The 11,861-nt window shown below is 38.4% G+C and overlaps 4 long non-coding RNA genes across 4 annotated transcripts in view; 1 reads left to right on the forward strand and 3 right to left on the reverse strand.

Annotated features, from left to right (window-relative positions):
• Positions 2,576 to 11,861, reverse strand: part of LOC107616725 — an 11,583-nt gene continuing 2,297 nt past the window's right edge. Inside the window, exon 3 of the long non-coding RNA XR_001614614.2 lies at positions 2,576 to 3,133. This is a non-coding gene — a long non-coding RNA (uncharacterized LOC107616725). The remainder of the gene's footprint in view (positions 3,134 to 11,861) is intronic.
• On the reverse strand, positions 3,970 to 5,244 carry LOC110266720. Its single transcript, XR_002354220.1, has 2 exons — positions 4,983 to 5,244; positions 3,970 to 4,073 (listed from the first exon to the last, which is right to left on the reverse strand). It is a non-coding gene; the product is annotated as an uncharacterized LOC110266720 (long non-coding RNA).
• On the reverse strand, positions 5,430 to 6,333 carry LOC110266719. Its single transcript, XR_002354219.1, has 2 exons — positions 5,673 to 6,333; positions 5,430 to 5,511 (listed from the first exon to the last, which is right to left on the reverse strand). It is a non-coding gene; the product is annotated as an uncharacterized LOC110266719 (long non-coding RNA).
• LOC110266718 lies at positions 6,426 to 7,100 on the forward strand. The gene is made up of 2 exons (XR_002354218.1): positions 6,426 to 6,709; positions 6,744 to 7,100. It is a non-coding gene; the product is annotated as an uncharacterized LOC110266718 (long non-coding RNA).

Below are 11,861 nucleotides of genomic sequence, written 5' to 3' on the forward strand. Positions count from 1 at the left end.
GTTCAGTTAGACATCTTCTATTATGGGCTTGCAGAAAGAGCTCAGATGTCTCTAGATTACTCAGCTGGTGGATCTATCCACATGAGAAAGACAATAAAAGAAGCTTAAGAGCTCATTGATACAGTTGCCAGAAATCAGCATCTGTACCTAAGCAGCGAATCTTCCATGAAAGAAGAGTCTAAAACAGTGACTACTGAACCCAGTCCTACTGAACAGGCTACTGAATTCAATCAGCAATTGGACTTTCTAACACAGCAGTTAGCCAAATTCAAAGATAGACTACAAGTGACAAGGATGGCTAATATAAATATGGAAGAACAATTGAAGCAAACAAAGCAGCAGCTGTCAAAACAAATAACAGAAGAATGCCAAGCAGTTTAATTAAGAACTGAGAAAACATTAAATACCCCACCTCAGAGCAGCAGGAAGCCAAGAAATGAGCAAACCACCCAAAATCCATCTGAGGACAGTAAGAGCCCAGAGAAAGATAATTCTGGCATTAAAATGCCAGAAATTGGGTGGAAGGCTGGCGCTGAACGCCCAGACTATGCTCAGGACTGGCATTCAACGCCAGAAACAAGCAAGGAACTAGCATTGAACGCCCAAAAGAAGCACAGTTCTGGCGTTCAGACGCCAGGAACAGATGAGGAGTTAGCGTCTAACGTCACTCCAGCTTCTAACTCTGGTACTCAAATGCCAGTGAGGGATCAGACACACAAAAGTGCTGATGACAACCCCTCTAAAAAGGCTTCTTCAACCATTTCTGTAGGAAATAAACCTGCAGCAACCAAGGTTGAGGAATATAAAACCAAGATACCTTATCCTCAAAAACTCCGCCAAGAGGAGCAGGATAAGCAATTTGCTCGCTTTGCAGATTATCTCAGGACTCTTGAAATTAAGATTCCGTTTGCAGAGGCACTTGAGCAAATACCTTCTTATGCCAAGTTCATGAAAGAAATCTTAAGTCATAAGAAGGATTGGAGAGAAACTGAAAGAGTTCTCCTCACTGAAGAATGTAGTGCAGTCATTCTGAAAAGCTTTCCTGAAAAGCTTAAATATCCCGGAAGCTTTCTGATACCATGCATATTAGAGGGTAATTGCACCAAGACAGCCCTATGTGATCTTGGGGCAAGCATCAACCTAATACCTGCATCCACCATCAGGAAGCTTGGTTTAACTGAAGACGTTAAACCAACCCGGATATGTCTCCAACTTGCTGATGGCTCCATTAAATACCCATCAGGCGTGATTGAGGACATGATTGTTAGGGTTGGGCCATTCGCCTTTCCCACTAGAGTGGTTCAACCACAGAGGCGGCTAAATCCAGCTATGAAGGAAGTGGTGTAGAACGAGGTCACTAAATTACTGGAGGCTGGGATTATTTATCCTATTTCTGATAGCCCCTAGGTGAGTCCTGTTCAAGTTGTCCCTAAAAAGGGAGGCATGATAGTGGTTCATAATGAAAAAAATGAACTGGTTCCTACAAGAACAGTTACAGGGTGGCGCATGTGTATTGATCACAGAAGGCTCAATACAGCCACCAGAAAGGATCATTTTCCTTTACCATTCATAGACCAGATGCTAGAAAGACTAGCAGGTCATAATTATTACTGCTTTTTGGATGGCTATTTAGGCTACAACCAAATTGCAATAGATCCCCAGGATCAAGAGAAAACCGCATTCACATGTCCATCAGGAGTATTTGCTTACAGAAGGATGCCTTTTGGGCTGTGTAATGCGCCTGCAACCTTTCAGAGATGCATGCTCTCTATTTTCTCTGATATGGTGGAAAAATTTTTGGAAGTCTTCATGGATGACTTCTCAGTACACTACAAGAAAAACACCCATTCAGGTACACTTGAAAAGTGTAGCCAAAAGTGAAAAAAAATGATGCCTTAGGCTACGGCTACGCTTTTTGGGGTGATTCCTATTCGGCCGTTGCCTATTCTCAAAGGCTACGCTTTTCTGCACCAAGGGCTACGCTTTTGGCGTTTAGGAATAGGCTACGCTTTTCAAGCGATGCTGTCTAGGACCAAAGGCTACGCTTTTCAGCTTTCATTCTTCCAGAATAGGCTACGCTTTTCAACGCTACTGCATCACTTGTAAAGCGTAGCCACATTGTATACCATGGCTACTTTTTATAAGCGTAGCCTTAGCTCCTTCTTTTTTTTATATACTATAGCTACTGTATATAAGTGTAGCCTTAGGTCTCAATTTTTTTTTATATACTATAGCTACTGTATATAAGTGTAGCCTTAGGTCTTATTTTTTTTTTCTGTATATATATATATATATATATATATATGTATTATCAATACAACATAATAGTTAATATGATTACATGTATAATAATTCTGCATTTTTATTTAAATGAGTTGAATATTATAAAATAAAAATAAATACATAATTATACTAAATAATTTCTTTAAATAATACCAAAATAACCATAATATCACTTAAAATTTACTACTTCAAGATGCAAAGCTGACACTTCTGTTTCTGACTGTGAAAGTAGAGAACTTAAAATGAATATACAAATATACAAGCGAAACAAATTTGCAGCACATGACAAGTATTCACACTATGTGGGCTTGCCACAAGGAAGAAACGGTGTTACTGCCTGCTATCAAATACAGTTTATGGACATGCTGTTTAAATTGCATTACAATGTGACCCATTATTTCTTTTATATTTTGAGTTGAAGATAAAGAGAAAATACAGAGTTAGGAGGAAGAGGTCATTCAATCACCGACAGTGGCACATACTCCACATTGACAGTGATTAACTAGACTTGCTAACTGTAACTGATCTTAGGTTGCAAACTGCAACCAACACTCACCAAAGATACCAAATAAATTAACAGTCCTATAAATAATGAATTCCTCATATACACATCAATGGACCATAATTTTTTAATGTGTTGGGTAGACAACAGTTTAATACTAGACAATAAGAGCATGTTAGGACACAATAATTCAACAAGAACACTGAAGGATAACTGAATAAGGCATCAGTCAAACTAAATGGGTGAAAAGAAAACCTGCTCATTTATTTCATCATATTTCTTCTCAGCGTCATTTCTTGCTTTCTCAAGCAATTTCTTCTACTCTTCCCACTTAGCCTTCAGTTGACTCTGCAAAACACAAATATGCAAACAGGGTGAATTATCGGTACATCTATCCAGAAAATCAAACAAACCAAAATTCCAGTAAATGGGAAAGAATATATAAAGTAAGTAGACAAAGTGTAAAACAAACTGACAAATGCAATAGTAAACCACGTGGCTTATAGGGAAATCCCAGTGCAAGAAGAAATGAAAAATCCAACTGAACTAGCACTATCAAATAATCACTAGACACACTGCAAGTTTCATACTGCTAGTATAGCATGAACAAAAACAGCATCCACTTCACCCTGTCATCATAGTTACACATTTACACAATCAAGCCCATAATATCCAAATAGCCAATCACATGAAAAAGAAGTTAGCTCTTTTCATTGCCTTGGGACATTGCATTATTTAGATGGCATTTGAAATACTAACATCAGAAACATCAGAAAATACTTCTCCAAAAGGACTTTGTACAACAGCAATAAAGGCATACCTTGGGATAACTGGAGCAAGAATAAGTGCAGGATTTTGGGAGAATGCAACAGTTTCCGAAGCTGCAGCTACCTTGGCAGCATTTTGATTCAAGACAAGAGCTACTGAAATAGCTCCTCCTCCTCCATTCAGGACAGTAAAAAATGTTGTGATAACAAAGCAGCATCTTTTGATAAGTTATTGCAGGTTAAAGATAATAGGAATAATAACTGCAGCACTACCGAGCTTCATAGTATTTTGTTTCCTTTTAATGAACTAAATAGTGCTAATAAGGGAAAAAATTGCTAACATTCCTATCATTTTATATTAACTTTGCCTATTAAAGTAGTTTTCTGTGCAGAAACATTAGACTTGCTTACCGGTCTTTTGTATAATTAATGAGTTGTACAGTAACTTCAGTTTGGTTGTCAATCGCTTGTCTGATTTTTTTTTCACAGTTGCTGAATCTGTTTCAAGTCCTTGAAGAAAACTGAATGACCAAGGAGTATCCAAGTTAAAGATAAACTTGACATAGATAATTTCCAGTTAAATCAACCTCTCGAATAAAATTTTATAATATTCTAAGATAAAATGTAGAATTTTGTGGAAGTGTAGAATATATATGAGGTGTGAACCAACAAAGTGTCAATATAATCAGAAAAGGAAGTTCACCTATGTTTCCATTTCTGTTGTTATTGAACATAGATCAAATTTGATATCTGTCTTTTGCATGTACAAAGCAAATGCTTGCAAGTTATGGATATCTGTCATTATGATATGCTGAACTCCAAGATATTGAACCTATTATATACAAAAGAAATCATAATTGAAAAGTTCACTCCCTCTCAATTACAAACACAACATTTTGCAATCTTGATGTTAATATTCTCATCCCAACTATCAGCAGCGTATTGTAACACTGTCATACCAGAATTATTTACCAATTCAAGATCATTTTTTGAAATCAATTCTACTAAATACTCCACAAAACCAGTAGATACAAGGAATATAGGATAACTCGATGTAACATTTGTACCTTAGAAGATGAAGAATCGAAGACCCAACCTCCTTCATCAGTATCTAGAGATGTCAGATTACCTTCTTTATTCAGAACATGCAAACCATGTCCTATTATACAATAAAGGGGTTAACTTATGATAAGAACAAATAACAAAAGTTCTTTTAATTTTTGGACAACAATTGCAATAAATTGAAATAGCAAAAAATTGTTGTAACGCATAAGAACATCAGTAGAAATGGAAATTAAGAAGAGAAGAAAAAAATGAATGAAAAATTAAAGGAAAAAATTAATCAAGAAAAAAATTATGGCCTGCTAATCTCTGTTAGGATGCAAAAGATTCCTAATGAACTGAGCCAGCAACTGAAGATAAGAACAAACCTGAATTTTCTGACGTGCTTCCTTGTGCACTTGAAACTGGATTTGCTCCCTCCATATATAATATTTGACATACCTTTAAACAAAAGATGAAGTAAGAGGTTAAGACATAAAACAAGAAGAAGCAAGAGTGTAATACTCCAGAATCCCCAATTTTTAGCCGAACTAGCACATAGCAAAGCTGACTTTACAATCTGACTGGGCAGAACAAGTCCTTTTCCATCAACACATCATTTCTCATTATAGTAATCCATTGACTCCTCAGCAGTTGTTGAGAAATGCAACACATTTAATTTGCCAAATCTAAGTAAAACTGAGCAACATAAAGAGAAAGATGGAGTAAATGTAAAGCAGGTTCATTAAATTTAGAAGAAAATGTTTAGATACTACTCACCTTTAAGAATATGAAATCCATTTTCAAAATACTGTACAGAATCTTCACATGTAAAAAAAACCCCTTTCAATCGCAGGAATTCTAAGCTGTAATCTCATTCTTGTAAACTCATCCCTTCGCCTTTCCTAAACACGGCAGCTGAATAGGCAATCAATTAAAACTAGAACCTTAATCATCAGCAATAAATTCTAATCATAAGAGTTGAATCCAAAATCAAATTCAAATAGAAACCCCAATCACAGATTTTTGAAGTCAAACAGGACGCAAGAACATAAATAGCAAGAGAGATAGAGAGAGACCTGGTGACCGGAGAGTTGGTGAACTGCGGTCCGGCAAACATCTCCGGCTTTCTTGAAAGGTCAAAATTGGCCATAAGAATTAAGAACGTAAAGCAAACAGAACCTTTTTTTTCAAACTCTGCAACCAAGATTACGGGCACTGATGTTACAATTTTATAGCCCTTTACAACAATTACAGCAGCATCAACTGTAAATTTTACTGCAGCTAGAATTGCAACCACAAATCCAAACCATGATGGGACAAATAAAATTTTTCTTCAACAAACCATTTAATTTTGTAACAAATTAATTAAATTCATAAATTTAGAAGCAATCCTCCAGCACCGTTGATTACCCTAAACACAGAATTGGGTATTGGATGGAATCAAAACTATTCAAGTGTTTAGAAAATTTTCGTGATCAAATGGTAAAAAAGAATGTCTTGGCCTCAGATGCCGTGAACAAAACACCAAACAAATTACTCGAATCTAATTAACTAAATACAGTTCAATACAAATGTCACCTGAAAAATAAATAAACATCTTAAAATGTCACCCAAACCAAATACGATTTCAGCTCAAAAATGGCGTATCTGGCTCATGCGTTACTCTCAAATTTCAACATTCTAATTGAAATACAAGAAATAAACAAGACCATAGTTGTTGTGTTTGTGATTACAGAGCAGAAATCAGTTACTAAAATTGGAACCCTAAACCCCTCAAATTTCAGAATCAAATGAAAATTAATACATACCTAATCGATGACGTGAGCACAGAGAGGTAGACGAGAAGTGCAGAGATCGACGACAGTATAGGCGGCGCGCGACGATCAGTGCAGGAGGGCGAAGAGGAGCGACGGTCAGTGGTTAGTGGTGAGTGGTGTGTGGCGGTGAGTGGTGAGTGGGGGTGAGTGGTGACTGGGGTGCGATCTTCGCGATGGTGAGAGTTTTCGATTCGCGTGATGCAGGAGGATTTTCTGAAAGGGTTTTCTTTGCGCGGTGAATGGTGACTCTTGGAGGGTTTTCTTCTCTGAAAGGTGAAAGGGTGATGACGAGCTGAGTGTGAGCTAAGGGTTTTCTTCTCTGAGTGTGAGCTGAGTTTGAGCTGAGGGTTTTCTTCTCTGAACCCTTCACTGAGAAAAGCAAGCGTAAGGAAGAAGAAAATAACCCTTCATTCGAGACCACTGCAAACAGAAGAAGCAGCGAAAACACCGATCACTCTTGGTTTTCTTCTCTGAAAGGTGAAAGGTGAAAGGTGAAAGGGTTTTCTTCTCTTGGAGGGAAAATTTTCACTAAGTGTGAGCTGAGTATGCGTCCTTACGCCAGGAAAAAATTAAGAGGGAAAAAATTCACTCAGTGTCAAATTTTTTGCTCTAGATACATTAGGCATCACTTTTAAAATGCACCCAAAACTTAACAAATAGGCTACCCTTTAAAAGCGTCCTCTTTGATACGAAAAGTGAACCTATAGATATCAACCTACGGCTACGCTTTATAAGTAATTTCTAAAATACCTAAGGCTACACTTTTTAAATGATGCTACAATTGTGTATCCTTTTCTCTTATAAAAAGGCAACATGGAGAAAAGCGTAGCCTATTCATAGAATAGGCTACGCTTTTCAAATGTAGCTTAAAAAAAGTGTGGCTGAATGGGTATTTTTCTTGTAGTGGTATATGGAGACTCATTCAGCTCCTGCCTTGATCAACTGACAATGGTTTTGAAAAGATGCCAAGAGACCAACCTGGTTTTAAACTGGGAAAAATGTCACTTTATGGTGACTGAAGGGATTGTCCTTGGGCATAAAATTTCAAACAAGGGAATAGAGGTGGATCAAGCTAAAATAGAGGTAATTGAAAAATTACCACCACCTGCCAATGTTAAGGCAATTAGAAGCTTTCTGGGGCATGCAGGATTCTATAGGAGGTTTATAAAGGATTTTTCAAAAATTGCAAAACCTCTAAGCAACCTGCTAGCTGCTGACACGCCATTTGTGTTTGACACAGAGTGCCTGCAAGCATTTGAAACTCTGAAAGCTAAACTGATCACAGCACCAGTTATCTCTGCACCAGACTGGACATTACCATTCGAATTAATGTGTGATGCTAGTGATCACGCCATTGGTGCAGTGCTGGGGCAGAGGCATGACAAGCTTCTTCATGTCATTTATTATGCTAGCCGTGTTTTGAATGATGCCCAGAAAAATTACACAACCACAGAAAAAGAATTGCTTGCAGTGGTTTATGCCATTGACAAGTTTAGATCATACTTAGTAGGATCAAAAGTGATTGTGTACACAGATCATGCTGCTCTTAAATATCTACTCACAAAGCAGGATTCAAAACCCAGACTCATAAGATGGGTGTTGCTTCTGCAAGAGTTTGATATAGAAATAAGAAACAGAAAAGGGACAGAGAACCAAGTGGCTGACCATTTGTCCCGGATAGAACCAGTGGAAGGGGCGTCCTCCCCCTCTATTGAGATCTCTGAAACCTTCCCGGATGAGCATTTGTTCGCCATTCAGGAATTACCATGGTTTGCAGACATTGCAAACTACAAAGCTGCAAGGTTCATTCCCAAGGAGTACAGCAGGCAACAAAAGAAAAAATTAATTACTGATGCAAAGTACTACTTGTGGGATGAACCCTATCTCTTTAAGAGATGTGCAGATGGCATAATCCGTAGGTGTGTGCCTAAGGAAGAAGCACAAAGGATCTTATGGCATTGCCATGGGTCATAATATGGAGGTCATTTCGGAAGTGAGCGAACAGCCACCAAGGTCCTCCAATGTGGTTTCTACTGGCCTACACTTTACAGAGATTCCCGAGAGTTTGTACGTAACTGTGACAGTTGCCAGAGAGCTGGTAATTTGCCTCTCAGTTATGCCATGCCTCAATAAGGAATCTTGGAGATTGAGCTATTTGACGTATGGGGTATTGATTTCATGGGGCCTTTCCCACCATCACACTCAAACACTTATATTCTGGTGGCAGTTGACTATGTATCAAAATGGGTTGAGGCCATTTCCACACCCACCAATGATACTAAAACAGTACTGAAATTCCTCCAGAAATATATATTCAGCAGATTTGGTGTCCCTAGGGTACTAATCAGTGATGGGGGCACTCACTTCTGCAACAAACAGCTTTACTCCGCCATGGTTCGGTATCGGATTCACCACAAGGTGGCAACTCCATATCATCCATAGACAAATGGGCAAGCTGAAGTCTCTAACAGAGAACTGAAAAGAATCCTGGAACGGACTGTAAGTACCCGTAGAAAGGATTGGGCACGAAGCATGGATGATGCTCTGTGGGCTTACAGAACAGCATTCAAGACTCCTATAGGAACCTCTCCATACCAACTTGTGTATGGTAAGGCTTGTCACTTGGCCGTGGAACTGGAACATAAGGCCTACTGGGCAACCAGATTCCTAAACTTTGATGCCAAATTAGCTGGAGAAAAAAGATTGCTCCAGCTGAATGAGCTTGAGGAATTCAGATTCACTGCTTTCAAAAATGCCAAGCTGTATAAAGAAAAATAAAAAAGGTGGCATGACAGAAGGCTGTCATCTAGAGTCTTTGAACCAGGACAAAAGGTTCTGCTATTTAACTCTAGGCTCAGGCTATTCCCCGGAAAATTGAAATCCCGGTGGAGGGGACCATATGTGATTACAAGTGTATCACCATATGGTTATGTGGAGCTTCAAGACATTGATTCTGATAAGAAGTTCATTGTTAATGGACAGATAATCAAGCATTATCTTGAAGGCAATGTTGAGCAAGAGTGCTCAAGGCTGAGGCTAGATTAAAAACTCAGCAAGGTCCAGCTAAAGACAATAAAGAAGCGGTTGCTGGGACGCAACCCAGCCATGGGGCATCACTTCCTCTAAGCATTTTGCCCTATTCTTGATTTTATTTGTTTATATAAAGTTCATTGATACTAAGGTAAAAAGTCAATTGTATAAGTTTACAGGGTTACAAAAGGATTCTGCACACAAAACAGAGAAAAAGAGCTCACTGGCAAGAAAACGCCAGTAAGAGTCTGTTTTGGGCGTTCAACGCCCAAAAGAAGCATCCACTGGGCGTTGAACGCCAGTAAGGATAGCCATCTGGGCGTTAAACGCCAGAAAGAAGCATCTTCTGGGCGTTTAACGCCAGATTTACAGCGTCCTGGGCATTCAGAAAAACGCCCAGTGACAAAGGAGTTCCTGGCGTTCAACGCCAGAAAGAAGCAACAGCTGGGCGTTGAACGCCTAGGAGAAGCAGCAGTTGGGCGTTGAACGCCCAAAACATGCAGCATTTGGGCGTTCAAACGCCAGGATGGTGGGGAGGAGGTAATTTTGTTTTTACTTCATATTTTTCATTTTAATTTTAATTTTCATCTTTCAATTCATGATTTCTTGCATAAACATGTTACAAACCCTGATTTTTAAAATCCCTAATTTCTAAAAACCCTACTTTAAAAATATCAAATGTATCTTAATCCATAAGCACAAATCCTTTTTTCAATCCAATTCAACTCTTTTTCAAAATTTTCAAAACAAATCTATCTCTTTTCATTCAAAAATCTTTTCAACTAATCAATATCTTTTTCAAATCTCCATATTATCTTTTTCAAAAATCCAAATTTATCTTTTTCAAATATCCTTCATATCTTCTCAATTTTAAATTATATCTTTTCTTATCATACTTATTTCTTTTTAAATCATATCTTCTATCTTATCTTTCTCCTTATTTTCGAGAACCCACCCCCCTTCCCTTTTCAAAAGACATTCGGCCTCCCTCCTCTCATCCACCATTCAACACTAGCTCTCCTTCTATTCCCTCTCCTTTCGTTTCTTTTGCTTGAGGACAAGTAAAGCTCTAAGTTTGATGTGTTTATCCATGATCACTAAACCATACCCACTAAGATCATGGCTCCCAAAGGAAAACAACCCACTCCAAGAGGCAAGAAAGAGAGTATTCCAAAACCACTTTGGAATCAAGGGAGGTTCTTAACCAAAGAACATTCAGACCATTACTACAAAATAATGGGTCTAAGATCAGTGATCCCGGAAGTCAAGTTCGATCTGAAAGAAGATGAATATCCGGAGATCCAAGAGCAGATTCGAAACAGGAACTGGGAAGTCCTAGCTAATCCTGAAACGAAAGTGGGAAGGAATATGGTTCAGGAATTCTATGCTAATCTGTGGCAAACAGACAGGCAGAGAATATCTGGAACTGCCCTCTATGACTATCGAACTTTGGTCAGAGGAAAGATTGTTCACATCCACCCTGACAAAATCAAGGAGATCTTTAAGCTACCTCAGCTGAAAGATGACCCAGACTCCTTCAATAGGAGAATGATGAGAATAAACAAGGGCCTGGATAAGATTCTAGAGGATATATGCATCCCTGGAGCCAGGTGGACCACCAGCAGCAAGGGTGTCCCAAATCAACTCAAGAGAGAAGATCTCAAACCAGTCGCCAGAGGATGGCTGGACTTCATTGGGCATTCTATATTGTCCACAAGCTACCGTTCTGAAGTCACTGTTAAAAGAGCAGAAATGATCCATTGCATTATGTTAGGAAAAGAAGTAGAAGTTCATCAACTGATTCTATCTGAATTTTACATACTTGCTAACAAGAACTCCAAGGATGCCAGGTTGGCTTATCCAAGCTTAATCTCTATGCTCTGCAAAGATGCTGGAGTAAAGATGGGTATAACAGAGTATATCTCAGTGGAGCAACCAATCATTAAAATCACAATGGAAAAACAACAAATGCAGGATGACCACACCAAGAGGAAGGCGCAAGAATTCCTCCCAGAAGTCCCTCAATTTGAATATTGGGAATAACTTGAAGCATCTGTTACCAAGTTGCAAGAATCTATGGACCAAATAAAGGAAGAAATCAAAACAGTATGCTCTGCAAACTGCTCAGGGAACAAGAAGAGCAAGGGTGTGACTTAAAGGAACTGAAGCGTCAGACGTCAGAAGTTGAAGGACCAAGCACCCCACAGAGTAGAGGAACATCCACTTCCTAAGCTCAAGGTTGTTGAGTTCTAATCTTAGCCTTAACCCTGTGATAATTGCTCTTATTTGTGCTTTACCTTAGAAGTTACGTATAAGTAGTAGTAATTAGTATCTATATTTTGATTTTATCTCCAATTAAGCTATAATTTATTTTTCTCATCATCATTAAACATGAATAAAATAGAAGATTTTCTTTAG

Source organism: Arachis ipaensis, chromosome B09 (assembly GCF_000816755.2).
Source record: "Arachis ipaensis cultivar K30076 chromosome B09, Araip1.1, whole genome shotgun sequence".
NCBI lineage: Eukaryota > Viridiplantae > Streptophyta > Magnoliopsida > Fabales > Fabaceae > Arachis > Arachis ipaensis.